At 40.2% G+C, this 19,198-nt stretch overlaps 1 protein-coding gene across 1 annotated transcript in view; it reads right to left on the bottom strand.

Annotated features, from left to right (window-relative positions):
* LOC128739720 (protein bowel) overlaps positions 1-5,888 on the bottom strand; it is a 123,360-nt gene extending 117,472 nt beyond the window's left edge. Inside the window, exon 1 of the mRNA XM_053835218.1 lies at positions 4,776-5,888. The gene's annotated coding sequence lies outside the window, so the exon portion shown is untranslated. The remainder of the gene's footprint in view (positions 1-4,775) is intronic.
* Between the last annotated feature and the right edge of the window lie 13,310 nt (positions 5,889-19,198).

Below are 19,198 nucleotides of genomic sequence, written 5' to 3'. Positions count from 1 at the left end.
ACCACATGCCCTGGAGGGTGTTGTGGGTTCGAATCCGGTTATAATCTCAGATTACAGCTTGGTTCGACTCATGCACCTTCCAGCATTGGACAAAAGGTAGGAGTCAAAATGACTACTTGTCAAGCATAGCTACCAATACCCCCCCCTTCCTTTCCGCTCTTCCCCCTCCTTCACCAAAAAAATTTTCATTTTCTTTCCCCTACAGTCCCTTCATCAATTGTAGAACCATCGTTTCAAAAAAAAAAAAAAAAAAATATTAATATATGTATGACCTCATTCCAAGGTCAAGACTAAAATCTTGAGATTAGTCTATTAGAATTGTAGTTGGCGGAATTGGACATTGAATTGCATTTGAAATTAGTCCCATTTCTGGCCTAGAAATTGTGTTCGAACTTTGAGTCGAACATAAATTGGCATTAAATTATACTAGATGTTGAGCTCAGTATCGGCTTGGCATAGACTTGAAAATTGAATTGTTATCGGTTATAAAATGGGAATTGAAATTAGGATTTAAATCATAGTTGAAATTGGAATTCGATTCGACTCAGAATTGGCGTTAAAATGGGACATTAAATTGGACTGAAAATGAGACATTACTTCGGGCTTTAAATAAGGCTTGAAACTAAAATTTAACTTGAAATCGAAAGTGAAATTGAAATTAAATTAAGCTCGGATTTGGACATAAAATAGGACATTATTTTGGGTATGAAATCGGTCGGTCTATGAAATTGAACTTGAAATTTGATTTGAAAATAGACTTACATTTGGACATGAAATTGTAATTGAAATTGGACCTCAATGAGACTAGAAATTGTACATGTAATTAGACTTGAAATCGGTGGTAATGACATTTAATTAAACTAGAAATTTATCTTAAAATGGGACACTGTAATAAGTAACTCAATTGAATATCAAGTTGCACTTGAAATTAGAAGTGTAATTATGCTTAAAATCGGGCATTGAATTGCACATCAAATTAGTTCAATTAGTTCCAGAAACCGGAGGTGAAACTGGAACTAAATCTGAATCGAAATTTGACTTGAAATGGGACATTAAATTTGACAGACTAAATTTGACTTAAAATAGGACACACTAAAGACTTCAAGACTTGAGATCGGAGGTGAAATTGGAATTAAATGAGACCCGGTAAGGCTTGCAATGGGACATTACATTAGACATGAAATCGAATCTAAATTAGGCTTTGAAATTCAGCATCAAATTGCACTTGAAACTAGATTGAATTTGACCTTATAATCGGACATTTGAAATTGGACCTGAAATCAAAATTAAAATAATGATTAAATAAGACTTAATGATTAAATATTTGACTTAAAATTGGACATTAAATTAGACAATTCAATTTCAAAAATTCGTAATTAAACATGAAAATTGACATCAAATCGTACTTAAAAATTGACTTAAATTGGAATTAATATTAAATTTAAAATTGAACTTTAGATTAGACAGTAGATTAGCATTTGGATTTTCAATTTGAATTCGGACTTTAATTCAAATTTGTACTCAAAACTGAACTGAAAATTAAACTTCAAACTGAACCTGAACTGGACGAGAATTAGACATGTAATTGAACTTTGAGTGGAACATAAATTGATATTAAGTTAGACTAGAAGTTGAACTCTAAATCGGCTTGCAATTGGACTTAAACCCAGATTTAAAATTAGAATTGAGATTGGAATTAAGTTCGACTAGAAATTGGCGTTAAAATGGGACATTAAATGGTACTTGAAATGGGATATTACAATTTAAATAGAACTTGAAATCGAAGGTAAAATTGAAATTGAATTAGACTCGAAATTGAATTTAAAATGACCAAATGGGACATTGAAATTAGACTTGAAATTTAACATGAAGTTAGACTTGAAATCGGCAGTAGATTAAAATTTTATTAAACTAGAAATTTGTCTTAAAATGAAGCACTGAAATTGGATCTCAATTGAATATCAAATTGCACTTGAAATTAGAATTGTAGTTGAACCTTAAATCGGACATTGAATTGCACTTGAAATTGATTCAATTTCCAGTCCAGAAATTGGAGATGAAACTGGCAATAAATCTGAATCGAATTAAATTAGACTTGGTATTTGACTCAAAATTGTATATTAAACTGAATTCCGAGAACTTGAAGAACTAAAGACTTGATGTAAAAGTGCCTAGTGTCGAATCCATTCTTGGTCCAAGCCGTGTTAATTGTTGAACAAGAGAAAAGGTGCTAAAAGCATGACCTCACCGTTGTCTGTTCTGCCTTCGGCAACTTAACTAACAGCAACAGGCAAAGGCAGAAGAAGGTGACAAAAGCAGCACTGGGAGTTCCTGTCTAACTTCTCGTGTCAATGGTCCAAGTATGAATGGATGAATGAAAAACTTGCTCAATGAGATTATTTCCACGTAATACATTTTGAAATCTGTGTTTGGGAAACGCCGCACCGTGGGATGAAATCCAAATCTAGGTGGACAACCGTAATTACGCTAAAACCGTTAGTCCTAAGTATATAGTATGTTCGGAGTAAATTTGTTATGTTAACTACCGCATTTTTTTGTGTATATGCCTAATGTCATAGTAAGCGAGTGCAAAATGTAAACTTTTTTATGGCTTAAGTTAGCTGAATAACTCCAGGGTCGACCTGGACCGATGTGATCTCAATTAATTTTGGAAACCAATATGTTACTAAACATTTATACAAAATTTGATTTGCTGCTTTTGAACAGTTTTTACGTTATTGACATTTGAAAAAACCATATTTTTTTTTAGAAAAAATGCCTGTAGCTTGAAAACCGAAGGAGGTAGCAACTTGATTCCTTCAAACAAAATGTGCGTTTTCCATGTGTGTGAAAGTGCTCAGAAGGCATGATTTGTGAGAAATAAACACGAAAGAAGATGTAAAGAAAAAACGGATTTTTTAGGTCCACCCCGACCAAAAAACTTTAAATAGCTCCAGCCCATCAACCACAAGAGATAGAACTTTTATTTCTTTAGCAAAGATACTTAAAATTTAATGTTCTTTAACTTTGCTGAACATTTTGTTCAGCTAACTTAAGCCATAAAAAAGTTTATATTTTGCAACCGCTTACTATGATGGTCACCCTAATGTCATACACCAAAAAATGCGGAAGTTAAAATAAAAAATTTACTCCGAACATACTATATACTTAGAACTAACAGTTTTAGCGTAATTACTTTTGTCCACCTAGATTTAGGTATCATCCCACAGTGCGCCGTTATTGGTATGACAAAATTGACCAAAATTTTATTTATTCAGTAGTTAGTTACTGAAATTTGCATACTACATTGCACTAAATCTGGGTTCGAATCCAGTTATAATTAGCTCCAATTATTGCTTGTTTGGATCCGTCAATCCCCCAGCAAGGGTAAAGAAGAACGTTATACACACTTAATAAGCGTAGCTTCAATAACCCTCCCTTAGCTAATTTTTCGCTTTTTTCCCCTTCACGTCTTGCCTCGCCCTGGACATACTATCAACATTTTTGTTTCCTTTCATTTTTTCTATCGTCCCCTTTCGTCTATTGCAGTGATGGCCTAATTGCGGTCCGCGGGTCATATACGGCCCATTGGGGTAGTCCGTGCAGGCCGCGAATTGCTAAAAGGGATTGTGGAGGTGAATTTTAGGATTAATTAATTAAGATCTGATTTGGCCCGCGTCATGCCAACATCTGGGCACCACTGGTTTGTTGGAAAGATTACCGTTATGAAAAAAGCTAAGTTATGTTCCGAAGACGTTCTTCTATCTCAATCTTGATTTCTATCTCAAATAACAAGCGAAATGGAATAACAAAAGTTATTTTTACCAGCAAGTGGATTGAAGTGAGATTTTTTTAAAAAGCAGCAACTCTCTCAGTTCATCTGAACTTTACAATTTGTAACATTCAGTCTAATTTGAAGCAGTACGAAGTTAGTCAGGTCGCCTAGTACAATATATTTTCTTGTAATTGATTGAAGGAATAAGTAACATAATAAATTTTGACAAGATAACAACTTTTAAACGACAAAACCTTTCATTAATTCTCGCGTACCTTTTCAAAACGTCTAGTCAAACATCGAGAGACTCTCTTCAATGTCCCTCCATTGGACGAATTAGCATAAAGTTTTCTGTGGAAATTGATTTTTTGAATTCGAACTTCATATAATAAAGAAAGTGACTTCTGTCTAGTGGTTAGTGGTTAGCATTCGCCGAGGATTCGGATTCAGTTTTATTGTACTCCTATAGCGGTTTTGTGACCAATTTCGATTACTAGAACTTAGAAGTGACTAATAACACTTAAGCTGTTACTTGAGCTCGGGTAAAACCAATCAAAACTAAAGCAAAATTTAGACAAAATCAATTTGCAATTGAATTGAAAGAGAACTAAATTAAAATTGGGTTAAAATAATATCATTGAAAGCAAACAGAGATCTAAAAGCCAAAGTGGGTTAACAGTCACAAAAAATTGGCAAACATTGACTATTAGAACTGTCGTCCCACAAATATTAAAGAACTTTGCTTGTCGAAAAAACTCCATAGCGTTCCATTTCCCCGGCATTTCAGGACAATCTTGTTTTAACTTTTTGCGTAAAAAAACTGTTACAACCCATGTAAACATTTTTTGAGTCATCAGGCCTGCAGCCATTCCAAACATGTTTACCAGCAGCGTACGCTGCGTTTCATTCGCATCACATTCCAAAAACCATCCATACCCCGGGTAGACATTCCAACAATGCACGTAGGTAAGTATAATAATTTCGCAAACCAGCTCATTACCTTTCTCTTTTGCCGTTGAGCGCGTTAATCGGATATTTACTGTGCCAAAAATGTGGATTACTCTCACTCGGACTCGGCTGCAGCGCTGGACCGAAGTTGCACTCTTGTCACTACTCTTGACGCTGGTCAACCCCACGGCTGTTCGACCGCGAGTGGGAACCGCGGGCGCGTAATCCAATGATTGTAATCCAGATTGGAGAGATGATTTAATTTCAATTTCAACCGACTGATCCTTTGTTTTACGGCCGTAGTATAAAGCACTTCGTGTCGGATTTTTCTGTTTCGCTGCTCGGTCACGTCGTCGACGGTTCGCTCGCTCTGTTTAATGAATATTTGCTTTAAGCTTATCACTGCACTGTCGCGTTTTAGCCACACGTCTGTACGTACTTCATATGGTAATTTCCCAACCCAACGTTTTTCTTTTTTTTTTTTGTTGACCGTTACTCGTTTAACCTTTAATCCTTTTTAGTACGGATTACGCTGCCGAACACACACGCACTCGTCACTTACTTTTAATGGAATCGATGGTCACCAAATTCGACAGCAAAAAAAAAGCAGCAGAAATACAATTATTATGGCTTGAGCTCTCGTTTTTTTTCTTTTCGAACAAATATTTTGCTCCTCTTCGGTTCGTAACAACACCACTCAAAAGCATTCCTTATTCACAGCTCTTCGCAAACTCGCTGACCGCGGCAGCGCATTGAACAACAGCTTCCTTAACCTCAATTCAATTGCACCACACAGCTCTTTAGCTTAATCTCTGATAAAATTTTAGCAGCCAGCAGCGCTGGCAGCAGCCTCCATCTTAGCTTTGCAAGCTTTCCCACCATTCGCGGATCGGTTCTCTTCAACCACTTGCTTCATCTCCTTGGCACACAGCACCGTGGCGCTCATTCACTACTTCACTGCAAACACTTTCAGTAATATCTTAACAATCACCGATCTTCGTCGGTTTATTTGCCATTGTTTCATCTAGTAACTTTTTTTTGTACACTTTTGAAACAGAAAAAAAATTTGTTAGTAAACGAACAAAAATTCAGCGAGGATCACGAACCTAGCAGGGTTTCCCTGCGAACAGAATTTTCCTGTTCTCTCCCGGACTTGCGCAAAACCATCGGTTCGGACACGGACACAGGTGCGTCGTTCGAATGCGGTTGACTCTCTCAGACTGAGCAGACTTTGCGTTGCACAACAAGTTCACCGAGCTGAGCTTACTCTGCTATGATGGTCTGGTCTGGTCGCGGTCGGGCATGTGTAGAGAGCAGCAGAGAGCACGAGGCACTTGTTTCTCCCGCAGTGTCCTGCACCGGTGGTGTTGGTGAACCACCAGCCATCATTCCTACGACCACTAGCAAGGGAAAAAGCTTCCATTCCTCTCTGTGTAGATCAGGTTACGTTGCGCCAGCAGTAAACTTTACTCCACGAGGGAGAAGCATAAAGACGGATTCAACCCAACTTAAACAGCATACAAAGTAGGCAAGTGAGAGCAACGCGCGCATAAGCATAAATTGAGCGGGAGAGCATTGAGATCGAAGTGAATCACAATGCGAAAGATAAATAAGATAAGATCGACGAAAAGAGATGAAAAGAGATGCAAAAGCGAATGATCAACAATGGAAAAGCTGTCCTGGTAAAGAGGTAAACTGAAAAAAGCCAATACATACACATTGACCGAACGAAGAAATAAGTAAGAAACACAGGGTGAGCGCAAAAAAAAAACGATTCAAGAACAAGTTAGGCCGGTTTTATGCTGTGCTCAAGTCCGCGTCTCTTTTCATCCAACAACAACGACGGTTCGAACCAACAACGGCGATGGGCTACGACCGGACGTGTGGAGCATCTTGAAGATAAAAAATGCTTATTTTTTGTTTTTGTTAGCTTTCTGGATGGCTCGCTCGGGGGCCTTTGCTGCTGCTGCTGCTGCTGCTGATGCTGCCAATAATAGAGCACGGCGGTGGTAACGGAGTTGGATGGCCAACGGACACGTTGTGTGCGGTGATTGTAGATTTTGTGACAGTTACTCATCACCTTTGAGCGACAGGAAGAGATTTGCCTATTTCGTTTGTTGGAAAACTGCTTCATGCACAACTTTTTCGTAGCTGATGATGCTTAGTTTAGTTTCCCAAGTTGATCTATTGAGCCCTAGTAATGTAAGTTTGAAAATAAATTGAAAATTAAATTCAACAAATGGTTGGGTATTATATCACGATTGCCACGTCCAAAAGTTACGTTCTTTCTATGTTATCCTTTTGTGAAGTGGTGAAAATAGTTAAAAAAATTTAAATTTTCTAATAAACTGAAATGAATTATATTTGACTTTTAATAAATAAATTAAAAAATAAAAAATAAATTGTTTTTTGCATTATTTTTATTAATAAACAAAATACATTAATTCATATACAGAAATGAATGTTGCTTTATAAATTATTACATTCATTGCGACCATAAAAGCGATTCATGTAGCAATCTAGGAACTAATCGTTAACTTCTTTTAAGGACAAGGTCGTCAGAATCCCTTTATGGTAGTCAGTATGGCACCGAATATCACCCTTCCCTTCCCTTCTTCAGTGTATCAACATGCTCCCATAGACTCGGGAAACCATCACAAAAAAATAAAATTAGTTCAACTAACCTGCTAGCCGTAATCAGATCTTGCAACTCGAAGCACTAAACATTCCATTCTATAGGTTCTATTACTCTTTGGGGCATAACTTACAATAAATACTAAGATTTCTGCTCAATTAAAATTCATCACTATATTTTCACTTTTTCGCCGTCGATTTTTCTTTAAATTTTTTAGCCCGTTCCATTCATCACATCACTCATGAAACTTAAGTTGAAACACAGAAAACTTTAATTTATCACCCGAACAGTTATCTGGTAAGATATTATAATGATTTTGCCCAACCTGTTCACTTGAAATGATATGAAAGACTTTACTTTGTTTCGATTGCAATTCCGAATCCGCGACCGTCGTTGTTGATAGGTTACCAAGGAAACGGGAGTGATGCCATGAAATTGGCCAATAATTCTCGCCATTAAATTGACGGTCGTAAAGTGTCGAAAATATACTTATAAAATTCTCTGATAATAAAATTCACCATAAACAACATTTTATGTGATAGAATTACTGTCGGATCTAGTTCAACAGGAAAAATAGATACGCTATTCTATGTTCCATAATTGTTCATAACAGATTATTACCTACTACTAGCAACTGAGCGTAAACAAAACGATAGTGGAAACAAGTACTGAAATCAGTAAAAAAGCAGCTGGCCTCTGACGATCTTCACCTTACATTAAAAGCTATTTTCAAACCCTACAAACCAATGGGCAGGGATTGTTCAAACAGCATTCTATGAAATAAGAAAATCGAATATATCAAACCCAGATGGAATTATTATTAGAATACAGATAAAATTGGGGTGTTATCTGTCAATTGAGACATTCACATAACAAACTTCAGTCAAAATAACATAAAAAACATCTAAAAATGATACATAAATGACACCAAAGTTGCATGTACTTTGACATAACAAAAGTAAAAACGGTACACAAGAGTCACACAAATGACGCAACAATGCAATAAAACAAAAATGAGACCGCTTTGTGTCAAATATGATACTAAAAAGGCACCAAAATAGTACAAATTCTTAAATCCCAGGATGTCCTGGGAGGAGGAGTGAGTTCGAATCCGGTTGTAATGCTCGGATTCCGGCATGATTCGATCCAACTTCTAAGCGTTGCTTCATATGACCCTCCCTTACACTCTCATCTTCCGCTCTTTCCTCATCACGCCTGGCCTCAATCTGTTAGATCCTATCGATTCTTTGTTTCATTACTTTCCCTCCGTCAATTGTTAATTGTACCAATTTAGTCAATTGTAGACAATTGACAAAGGACAGACAGTATTAAATCCTTGATAAAGACTACAAAATATAGTCGAAACGTCGGAGAAAGTACAAAATCTGTTCTGATTTATCAAGACTGACAGCCGATAAAAATAAATAGTTAATTGTACCATAAACACAACACCTGCCTCTGCTCTTTCGCCGCCACTGTAGTAGAACAAAGAACGCTATAATGACTACAAAAATTAAATAAATTTGCACTGAAACATTCCAAAACGGTACAAAAATAATAAAACTGTCACAGACACGATACAAAATTGACACTAAAATTTACAAACAAGACACAAATAATGACAGGAAAAGATTCATAATGGAATAAATATGATGTAAAAAAGAAAAACTGAAAAAATATACAAAATTATATCATCATGATATACAAAAAATGTACCAGAAAAGATGAAAAATGTGTTACAAAAATGACTGAAAAATACGCATGGAATACGGATTACCTCTCAGTTGGGTTCTGGGACTGGGCTGAGTTGGGACTATCAGGCCAGTCATCGTATGTTCGAATCTCGTCTAGGAGAGACTATTAGAGTCAATACCCAAGTAACAATTTGGGTTTTATTACACTTTTATGGTGTCTTTTATGTCCAAGATTGGTCAAGAAAACAATGATAAGAGTGCAATAAAACTTACACTGTTACTTGACCAGGATCATAGCATTAGCCCCGCAATTGTCCTGTACTCTGTCAGCTGGTTGGGAAGTCTTTCATATAAAAAAACAGTAGAACAAGGTTCGAAAACGGAATGTAACACCTGGGCTTTGCATAGTCATTGTACAGAAATGGTTCCAAAATGAAACATAACCCTAAAATTACATAATAATGATACTACATAATAAGGACGCTTCATTCTCGCGTTCAACACCCCCCCCCCCCCCCTTGGTTGGTTCCCTCCCGGTCAGCTCCCCCTCTGCCACGTAGCCAATTATGCACCTGTAGCCAGAAAAGTTCCTTGGGGTTCCTTACAAGAACAAATCTGACATAGCCTAACCGTAAGCAGCTTATTCAGGAAATGGAGTATTATTTTCAGTTTAACTATTTTCGTTGAAATTGAGTGTTCTTCATCAGACAAATGCCGCTTAGTTGGTTTCGAGGTACGATGCTGGTACCAAAACGATACTAATAAAATTCAAAACCCAAAAACGAATGAACGCTCGAAACTAACTCCGAGGTGCTGGTCTAACAAGCCAGTCGTTGCATGTTCGAATCTCGGCTAGGCAGTGCTGCTAGATAGAGTCAGTAGGATTTTTGCACTAGCCCCGTAACTGTCTTGTACTCTAGTAGCCGACTGCGAAGTCTGTCGATGAAGAAGGATCAAGTCTTAGAAAGGACGTTCAATCCCACGGCTTTGCTTTGCTCATCAGACAAAAAATCAAATTGAAATAACAGAGTTAAAGTTATGGCTTCCCAGCCGGCATTGAGGTACGTTGTATGCTCGAATCTCGGCTGGGAGAGGCTGTTAAGGTCCATAGAACTGAGTCTCTTCGAGATGCAGCGAGGGTGCTGAAGAACAACTTATCCTGTATGATTCTCAACATCGCTCTTAAGGTGATCCGACGATCAGATTTCGAAAAGAGATGTTTGATTCTCAGTAAATGTAGCTTCTTGGCTAAGCAGATGACTTTGCCAGGTGGCTAAGCAGGTGTCAGAAACTTTGCCACGACGAAGACCACCTCTGCTAGACTGAAGGCGGAGCCTAGCAGGATTGGGCCTTAAATCAACTCGTCGAAGACCAAATACATGAATGATATTAGCTCAAATGGTCACTGTTAAGTCAGACTAAGCCAAGTGACAAAAATCTTATTTCGAGAAAAACGCGTTCAAAGTTTGCTGCTCTGTATGGTTTGTAGCTATCAATTGTTCGAAATCATCACATAACACTGGCTGTTTGCAACATTTATGTAGTCTTATTAGAATAAAATGTAGCATAGAAAATTCTTGATTGTTTGCTGTCATTAACTCATTCTTTTAAATTTTGCGATTTGGTCTGGTCTGATATAACGCGGACCAAATGAGACGAACGTGCTATTTTCGCGGACGGTAATCGTTGAGGGCGACGAACCAGAAGTGGTAGATGAGCTCGTGTATGTGGGATCGCTGGTAGCCGCGGACAACAACACAAATAAGGAGATCCAGCGGCATATTCAATCAGGACCACGGGCCTACTTTGAGCTTCGCCAAACGCTGCGATTAAGAAACATAAGCCACCTTAGGAACCTGACAATATACAAACCCCCTATTAGACCGATAGACCTTGCTCACGGAGGACTTACGCGCCTTTCCGGACGACATTTGACGAAGCTGAAAACGAAGTGTAGCAAGTGTAGAAGTGTATGAATCAAGGACAACATACACTGTTTGGGAAAATTACCAACGTACATTTGGCGAAAGTCAGTAAACTACAGTGAACCTGTCACGTCGTAAGGAAAACGGTTCTATACAACAACCCCAACGACACCGGCACAGAGCAACTCAACGTGCGAGATGGCCCGTCCAGGTCTAAAGCGACATTTTTTATTTTTTAAGTAAAAAACTGCGACCTCAGAGATGCCTGGAAAATGGGCGACGAGTAACCCAAGATCGAATTAAATGGGACTTAAAACAGCACGAACCACCCCGGCTCTAAGTTCACGACGCCGACGGGGATCGTACAATCAGCCCCGTACATTCTCCTATGCTTTAAACAACAGCTGGCTGTGATATTTCAAGCTTAAAAGTGTATAACAAATTTTTTCCTAGGGGGGTTTGAACACCCAAACCCCCCCCCGTCGCTACGCCCATGATATTCCGTCATAACTCCGGAACGCCTGGACGGTTCTTCATCAAACTTCGCATCAGTGCTAGAAAAGGGATCGCAAGTTGACTGTGACTGCGTGAATGCGTACGCTTTCTACATTCACTTGCGCTTCCAAAACGGTCATTTGACTGTTTTTGAAATGCAGTCAGTCTGTGGGCTATCAAAAAATCCAACAGCTGTTCTCCTTCTTTGCGTTCATATTGAAACTAACTAAGTGTAAACTACTGGGAGCATAAGGTGACCTATTTTTTTGTTTCTCTTTTTGTCTATCCACAGTAAAAGTTTGTCGCCCGCGGTTGGTCCGACGCAAGCCGAATGTCCGTTTGTGTCGGACGGTGTCCGACCGACTTCTTCCATGCACATGTAGTGATTGTTTTTGCAGTATTGTATCATACTTTTCTTTTTGTTAGTTGGTTCTTTCTGCTTGGCATACATGTTCTTTGATACAAAAATATCAGCGCATTGGGGTTGACAAATGCGGGGCGGTCTCTCCAAGAGAGGGGAAGCAGGTTCATATGAGTAAAGGGATGCGTTTCTTTTGAATTTGGACCAATAGCAGTTGTACAAATGGCTGTATGTCAAGAGGGGGTTTCTGGCACGGGGAAAGGGTCGTCTTTGAGAAGAGGGAGGTTCAAAAATTTAAAAATGGCTTTGTCTCGCTTTATAGGGATCATCGAAAATATAGATTTACAAGAAGCAAAGGAACGACGGATGAGAGCAGCTGACAAAGGAAGAAGGCACATTCAAATGAAGAAAAAGGGTTTTGTTTCTTGCATTATGAGAATTTTTGATACAATAACAGATATTACTCCAAAATAACACAAAAGTGATGTAAAAATGAACAAAAACGTAGTAAAAGGTGCAAAAATAAAAAAAAAATACTTAGAGACAGGCATCACAGTCAGCTGTACAGGATTTATTGGCTCTTGCAGCCTCTCTCAGTCGTATTTCCAACATACGACGACTCGTTTGTTAGACCTATGTCGTATCTCGAGGCTAAGCGAGAACCCCCTGAATTTGGTTCAAATTCGTTTACAAATTCAATTAGAAAATATAGGTTTTAAATTAAAATAAAGACCTTAAAGAATGCGAGATGCCCTGTAAATCCGAGAGCCGATACGAGTTGTCCCAATGATAAATATGCAACTGACTACCTGTCATTTAATTAAGTTTTCTTGTCGGTTGGTTAAGGTTCCTTTTTCCTCGTTCTCTTTGTTACTTCGGTAGCTCTTCATCTGTTATCCTAATGGCGCTTGTCTCTCCAGTCCCTTTAGAGCTCCCATCGAATCCTATTGTCCTACTGTAAACTCCACCCAGTAGACAAATCTTAGTTTCCGAAATGCTGCGCTCCTAGGACTTAACGTTTACTACCAAAAAGTAGGTGGTATTAACGCAAACGCTATGAATTACGAGCAGATATGCAAAGACAGTCCGCATTGTCCGTAGAGTCCGTCCAGCGTTTGGGCTTTCTCATCTACTTCAACAATTGCAATTACCTGTCCTTCGTTTGATGATAACATTAAGCCTAAAATGATTCATTGGATCTATACGGCAATAGTAAGACCCAGAATAACATATGCAGCCTTAGTATGGTGGCCGAAAACTAAAATTAAACATGCACAGAAGAGACTGGAGAAGTTGCAAAGATTTGCTACAATCTCCATTTCTGGAGCAACCGGTAGTACACCATCAAAAGCACTAGATGCTATTTTAAGTTTACTGCCACTACACCTATTCGTGCAATTGGAAGCTGAGAAAAATGCACTAAGGCTAAGAAGAACAAAGAAGCTTCTTGATGGAGACCTTAGGGGCCACCTCAGTATTTTAAGAGATTTCAAAATTAGTCCTATATTAACCCAGGAAGACTGGATGGATAGGCAATATAACTTTGAACGACTATTCCAAGTGACCGAGACAAGTCGCACGGAGTGGGAATCAGGTGGGCCTAATATTCAACCAGGATCCATCATCTTTTACACTGACGGTTCTAAATTATACAACAGAGTCGGAGCAGGGGTAACGGGCCCCGGAGTCAACATATCAATATCTATGGGTCAATGGCCAACTGTATTTCAGGCAGAAATACAGGCAATAATTGAATGTGCTACAGTTTGTCTGCGATGAAATTATAGACATGCAAATATATGTATATTTTCTGATAGCCAGGCTGCATTAAAAGCACTAAAGTCAGTATCGTGTTCATCGAAGCTGGTTTGGGAATGAATGCATTGCTACAGCAGGTGGCTAAAAAAAGTACAGTAAGTCTTTTTTGGGTACCTGGGCACTGTGGAATTGAAGGTAATGAAAAAGCGGATCAATTGGCAAAAGCTGGATCGATTAAACCTTTCATTGGACCAGAACCATTCTGTGGGGCCTCAACGTGTACCCTCAGAATGGAATTGAGTAACTGGGAAAAATCAATGATAAATGACATATGGAAGAATAATTTAACAGCTCGCCAATCAAAGCGATTTATATCACCTGACAAAACAGTAACTCAGAGACTTCTTAGTCTATCTAAAAAAGATTTACGTACTTTCTGTGGCCTGGTAACGGGTCACTGCTCAAGTAACTATCACTTAAAACAGCTAGGCAAATTGGAAGATGACTCTTGTCGTTTTTGCAACCTAGATAGCGAGGATGCGGAACATCTGCTTTGTAACTGCGTAGCACTTTATCATAGAAGGAGCAAATTCTTTGGGGAGGGTTTAATACAACCCTCAGTTGTGTGGACAAGTTCCCCAAATAAAGCAATTAACTTTATTCGTTGTATTATACCTTATTGGGACAATGCCATTAGCCAACAAGTGGAAACCACTCCTATTAATAGTAGTGATACGACACCTTGACGTGGCTTACAGTAAATAGGGGCCCGCCACAATAGATCAAATTACTGGTCGCAGTGGAGAATGTACCCAAAGGAAGAAAAAAAAAAGCCGTTTCGTTTAAAAAAATATTCCAGTTGATGTAATGTGATATGATACGCAAATCCTAAGAAGAAGAAATCGAACTCTTTCATTTAAAATAAGTTTTCCAAAAAATATTTCGAAAAGACTTGTTAGAGATTCGGATTAACAAATAGAAGTTTGAGTGGTGAACTCCGGTTGGTTGATTCTAGTCACCAAATATTCTACCTTTTTTGGCTGTGACAACCTCTGAGATAGGAAATGGAATGATCTACTCTAATTTAAATCTAATGGTATGATTTAAACAAAAAACCAAGATCTGAAAAAACGATGCTTTACGCAGCCAAGTGTATCCCAGAATCTAGTGAGACACTTCGCCATACAATGACTTGAATACAGAATTTAAACCACCAGTTGCCGTTACAGGCCGCAGCATCCCGGGGCGGAATGGCAATGCTAGTAAATGATGAACAGAAAAAAAATTAAAAATAAACTCAAAGCACCCTCCCGTAGAATCGACAACGCCGAGAAGCTCCTGGGACAAAACAGCCTACGCCTGTGAATGCTTCGAACCCATGGACCAAATACTCTGTCTGTATGTTGATCCCCCATAAAGCTCCACAACCACAGAGCATACAACTATGCTGCTAGCCAGTGATGCACTGGTAGTGGTGATGTTTGTGTTCCATTCCACGGCCATCGGAGTTTAGCCGCCGCTGAGGTCTTTTCTCCGATGCTCGTTTCATGTTTTTTCTTCGGTTCTCTGCTACCTCAGCAAGCTTCCCGCACGATCGCAGGTTGCACGATCGGACCGCGTTGGTACCGCCGCGACGTTCGTTGGTTGGTCTGGCTTGTAAGCAACAGCCAACAACGCAACGCGAGCAGCGGGCGGTCTGCTGACCGAGTGGCAGGCGTGACGGAGGGACGCGAGGGGACGGAGCAAACCGAACGAGCGACGATCAATGTGAGCAAGGGCTTTGTGCGGTGTGTTTCTTCGCGGTCGCGGACTTGGCAGCAGCATCCACGGCAGCCACCCAGCAGCCGGCAGTAAGCAACGACAGCGGCAGCAACAACTACCATAGGCAGCCGCGAGCGATCCACGGTGCAGGGTTGGGGATGTTATTATAGGTTCTTTTCGGTGTCTAAATTGACAACTAGATTTTTTCATTTTTACGCGGAAACGAATTTAATCCCCAATACCATAATTATATTACTGCTCGATATTAAGGTTCTGTCATGATAAATTGGTTCAGTCACGATTTGATTCTTGTAATTGAATTCGGAGTTTTTTCCTGCAACATTCTCATGATTTTGAAAAAATTATTCCACTATTCAAAAATAAATCCACTTACACCGTTACTTTTCCGGACTGGAATAATTTTTTTACAGTATCTTTTTTACTTCGACTACCACTCTATTCCTCCCACAAAACGGCTAAGAAAGGCACCCGTCAGCGAAAGAATGAAGCCGAGATGGTAATGTGTTTATAAAATTTATTTTTCAGTTTCACCCGTAGAAAACTACGACGAAAACAAACGAGACGAAAGGAAGAAGAAATCGAACTAAAAACCAACTCCGGAGAGGAGTGAAGAAGTAACAAAGTCAGTTGAGTTGAGCAGCCCAGGCCAGCGCACAGCTCACCGAACGAAGGAAGTAAAAAAGGAAACACGTAAAACTGCCCTCGAGAAAAAAGGCTGCGGAAGAAACGATGATGCCGGGGATGGCCAGTCAGGCAGTGGCGAGACGAGAAAAAATGTTCAGACGGTTTTTAATCTTTCCTCTTGATGGTAGCCTTAGTTGTCTTATTGACGATTGTTGCGGCTGTTCGTGATCTCGGACGCGCTGGCTCTCGATGTGTCCGACAGGGAACTTCGTCATCGTCTCTGATGGTGCGGTGCCTGCGACTGGATCGAAGGTGGTCGTCGATCCGTTCGTTGCCCGGTTGGGTTCTTTCGGATGCTGTGTGCTTTTTCTTCTCTCCTCTGCTTGCCGATGGTGGTTCAAGTTCTGACTGTTTCTTATTCTTTTGGGTCGTTTTGTTGGCGTTCTTTAAATCCGAAGCCTTTCGATTTTATCGCAAAGGAAAGGCTGAATCTTTATCTTGTCGTTAAATTACAGGAACGAAACGATCACACCGCTAGGTGGATTAAAACTGGTTTCCACAGTCAAGTTCGCCACGCTCTGAGGTAACGTTAGCCTTTTGCTACGGCTAACGTGCGCTGCACGATGCTGCATTTTTTGTTTGTTTGACCAAGCCTTTCTCTTCAAGAGCGCATGCCGCTCAAGAGACGATCCGGAGGAACGAGATAGGTCACCTTCGGTGGATTAAATTTTAGATTCGTCGCTTCTAGAACCCATGCAATGATGATCCAGTTTCGGATATTTTCTGATTAATAACTCTCAGATAAAACAAAATAATTTCTCAAAATTGTGGATTGCTTCATTTCGCTGAGGTTCGTCGCTTTGATCGGTTGATGTCCCCTTTAACATTTTCTCGCTTCTTCTGATAAAAATTGGCGCTTAAATTGAACAGTTCACCAAGAAAGGAAACAATCCGCCTTTCTTTGCCCTGTGAGGATAATAATTCTTTTCATTTCTATTTTCTGACCCCGAACATCATTCAGAAGCTCATTTAATTAGTTTCCTAGCGTCTACTGTGTGGGATGGCTTCTGTGCCTCTGCTGAGGAATGGAAAAAAATAAAAGAAGATCGAGAACAAGTCGCTTCCTTTTTTGTCGGCTTTTTCTGAATCCCACCAAAACGCAGTGAAGCTGTGATGTTGTAAATTCCGAGACAGAAAATTGTTTCTCATCTCATTCAATGATTATGCGTTCGTTCGGTTCTTATGGTATACGAAATGGAACTTTTGAAAGGCATCAGGCAGGATGCGACGCAAATGTGATTGAAACGAAATATATAAATGAAACGTTTTGTTCTGTTGTCGGTGTATTGTCCGGCCTGAGGAGATGAAGAGAAAAGGCACGAAGCGAAGGCCACTTTCCATTTCGCTTCGGCGTCCAGCAGGGCATTCGATGGTGCTGTCGAAGGCATTTCCAAAAGGTGTCAGGTTGAGGGAAATGGGTTCTTTCTTTTTGAGTAAAGAAAAAAACTTACCAATGACTTTCGGCTCAGCTACCTGTTAATGGACGCAATTTCAATCCTGTTCAAACAAATAGAGTGAGAGAAGTGTAAAAAGGGACTTTAAACGCTTATTTTGTTGGAAAATTTATTATGCTGCAATGTGTGTTGTACACATTTTTGATATGGTACGCAGGAGAAAGCATTGATTTATTCGTGGTTTAGTAAATATTTTTATCTGAATGAGGATAGGGATGCGTGCATCTTAAGAAATGATTTCTGTTTATTGATAGTATTTTGCACATTACAAAATTAAATAATTTAATTTTTTTTTGTTTTTTAGTACAATTAGGCTATAATATTTGGTTGGTAAACGGCTAGATAATGCGGAATATAGACCCCATAGTGGTCGTTAGCCTCTTATCCAGCAACTCCGATCCCGACCTCCTCGTGGTACCAGCCGGAATACGAGCAACCTTAGCGGAGATCGGGTAACCAACCCCGGTGGAAACTAAGGTCGTATACTAACCGGGAAGGAGGTAGTGAGTCTCGGCACTATAAGATGGCAGCCCCATCACGAGACTCGGTTGTGTTGCCCCAGTACGGCTACACACCTAAACAACACAAACTAACAACATTCAAGCATATTCGGAGCGGAATATTCGGCATCGACCTAGGCGACGAAATAAGGACGACGAATGGAGACTCGGGACTTGGAACTGCAGATCGCTAAATTTCGCAGGTTGCGAGCGGGTGCTGATTGAACAGCTGGAACCCCGCAAACTCGGCATCGTAGCTCTGCAGGAAATCTGTCGCAAAGGAGAGAAGGTATGGAAGATACGTGGCGGAAAGGCCCAGTTTTACCAGAGCGGTGGCGCTACCAACGAACTGGGAACGGGCTTTGTAGTGCTGGGCGAAATGCAGGATCGCGTGATAGATTGGAAGGCGATCAACGAGAGAATGTGTGTATTGAGGATAAAGGGCCGTTTCTTCAATTATAGCATCATTAACGTGCACTGCCCGCACGAAGGTAGACCCGACGATGAGAAAGAAGCGTTCTACGCGAGGCTGGAGGCTACGTACGACAGCTGCTCGTCACGGGACATCAAGATCGTCATCGGGGATATGAACGCCCAGGTCGGTAGGGAAGAAATGTATAGACCGGTGGTAGGACCCCATAGCCTGCACACCGACACAAACAATAACGGCCAACGATGTATAAACTTCGCAGCTTCCCGAGGCCTGGTGATCCGAAGTACCTTTTTCCCGCGCAAGGATATCCACAAAGCCACCTGGAGATCACCTGACCAACGTACAATGAACCAAATTGACCACGTTCTCATAGAGGGCCGGTTCTTCTCTAACATCACGAACGTACGCTCCCGTCGGGGTGCGGATATTGATTCTGACCATTACCTAGTAGCAGTACATGTGCGCTCAAAGCTGTCCACCGTATACCGGACACGTCAAAGCCGCCCTCCTCGGCTGAACATCAGGCAGCTAGATAACCCACAAGCTGCCGAGAACTACGCGCGAGTACTGAATGAGGCACTGCCTTCTTCCGAGGAGTTAGGTGCTTCAAACCTCGAAGACGGTTGGGGCAGAATACGCTCGGCCATCGGAGAGGCCGCTACCGCGGCACTAGGTATTGAGCCTCGGAGTACACAAAATGATTGGTTTGATGGGGAATGCCAACAAGCGGTGGAGGAGAAAAAAAACGCTTGGA

This window comes from Sabethes cyaneus, chromosome 3 (genome assembly GCF_943734655.1).
Source record: "Sabethes cyaneus chromosome 3, idSabCyanKW18_F2, whole genome shotgun sequence".
NCBI classification, from domain to species: Eukaryota; Metazoa; Arthropoda; class Insecta; order Diptera; family Culicidae; genus Sabethes; species Sabethes cyaneus.
Note: the sequence above shows the minus strand (reverse complement) of the source record. Positions and strands in the feature narration are given on the sequence as shown.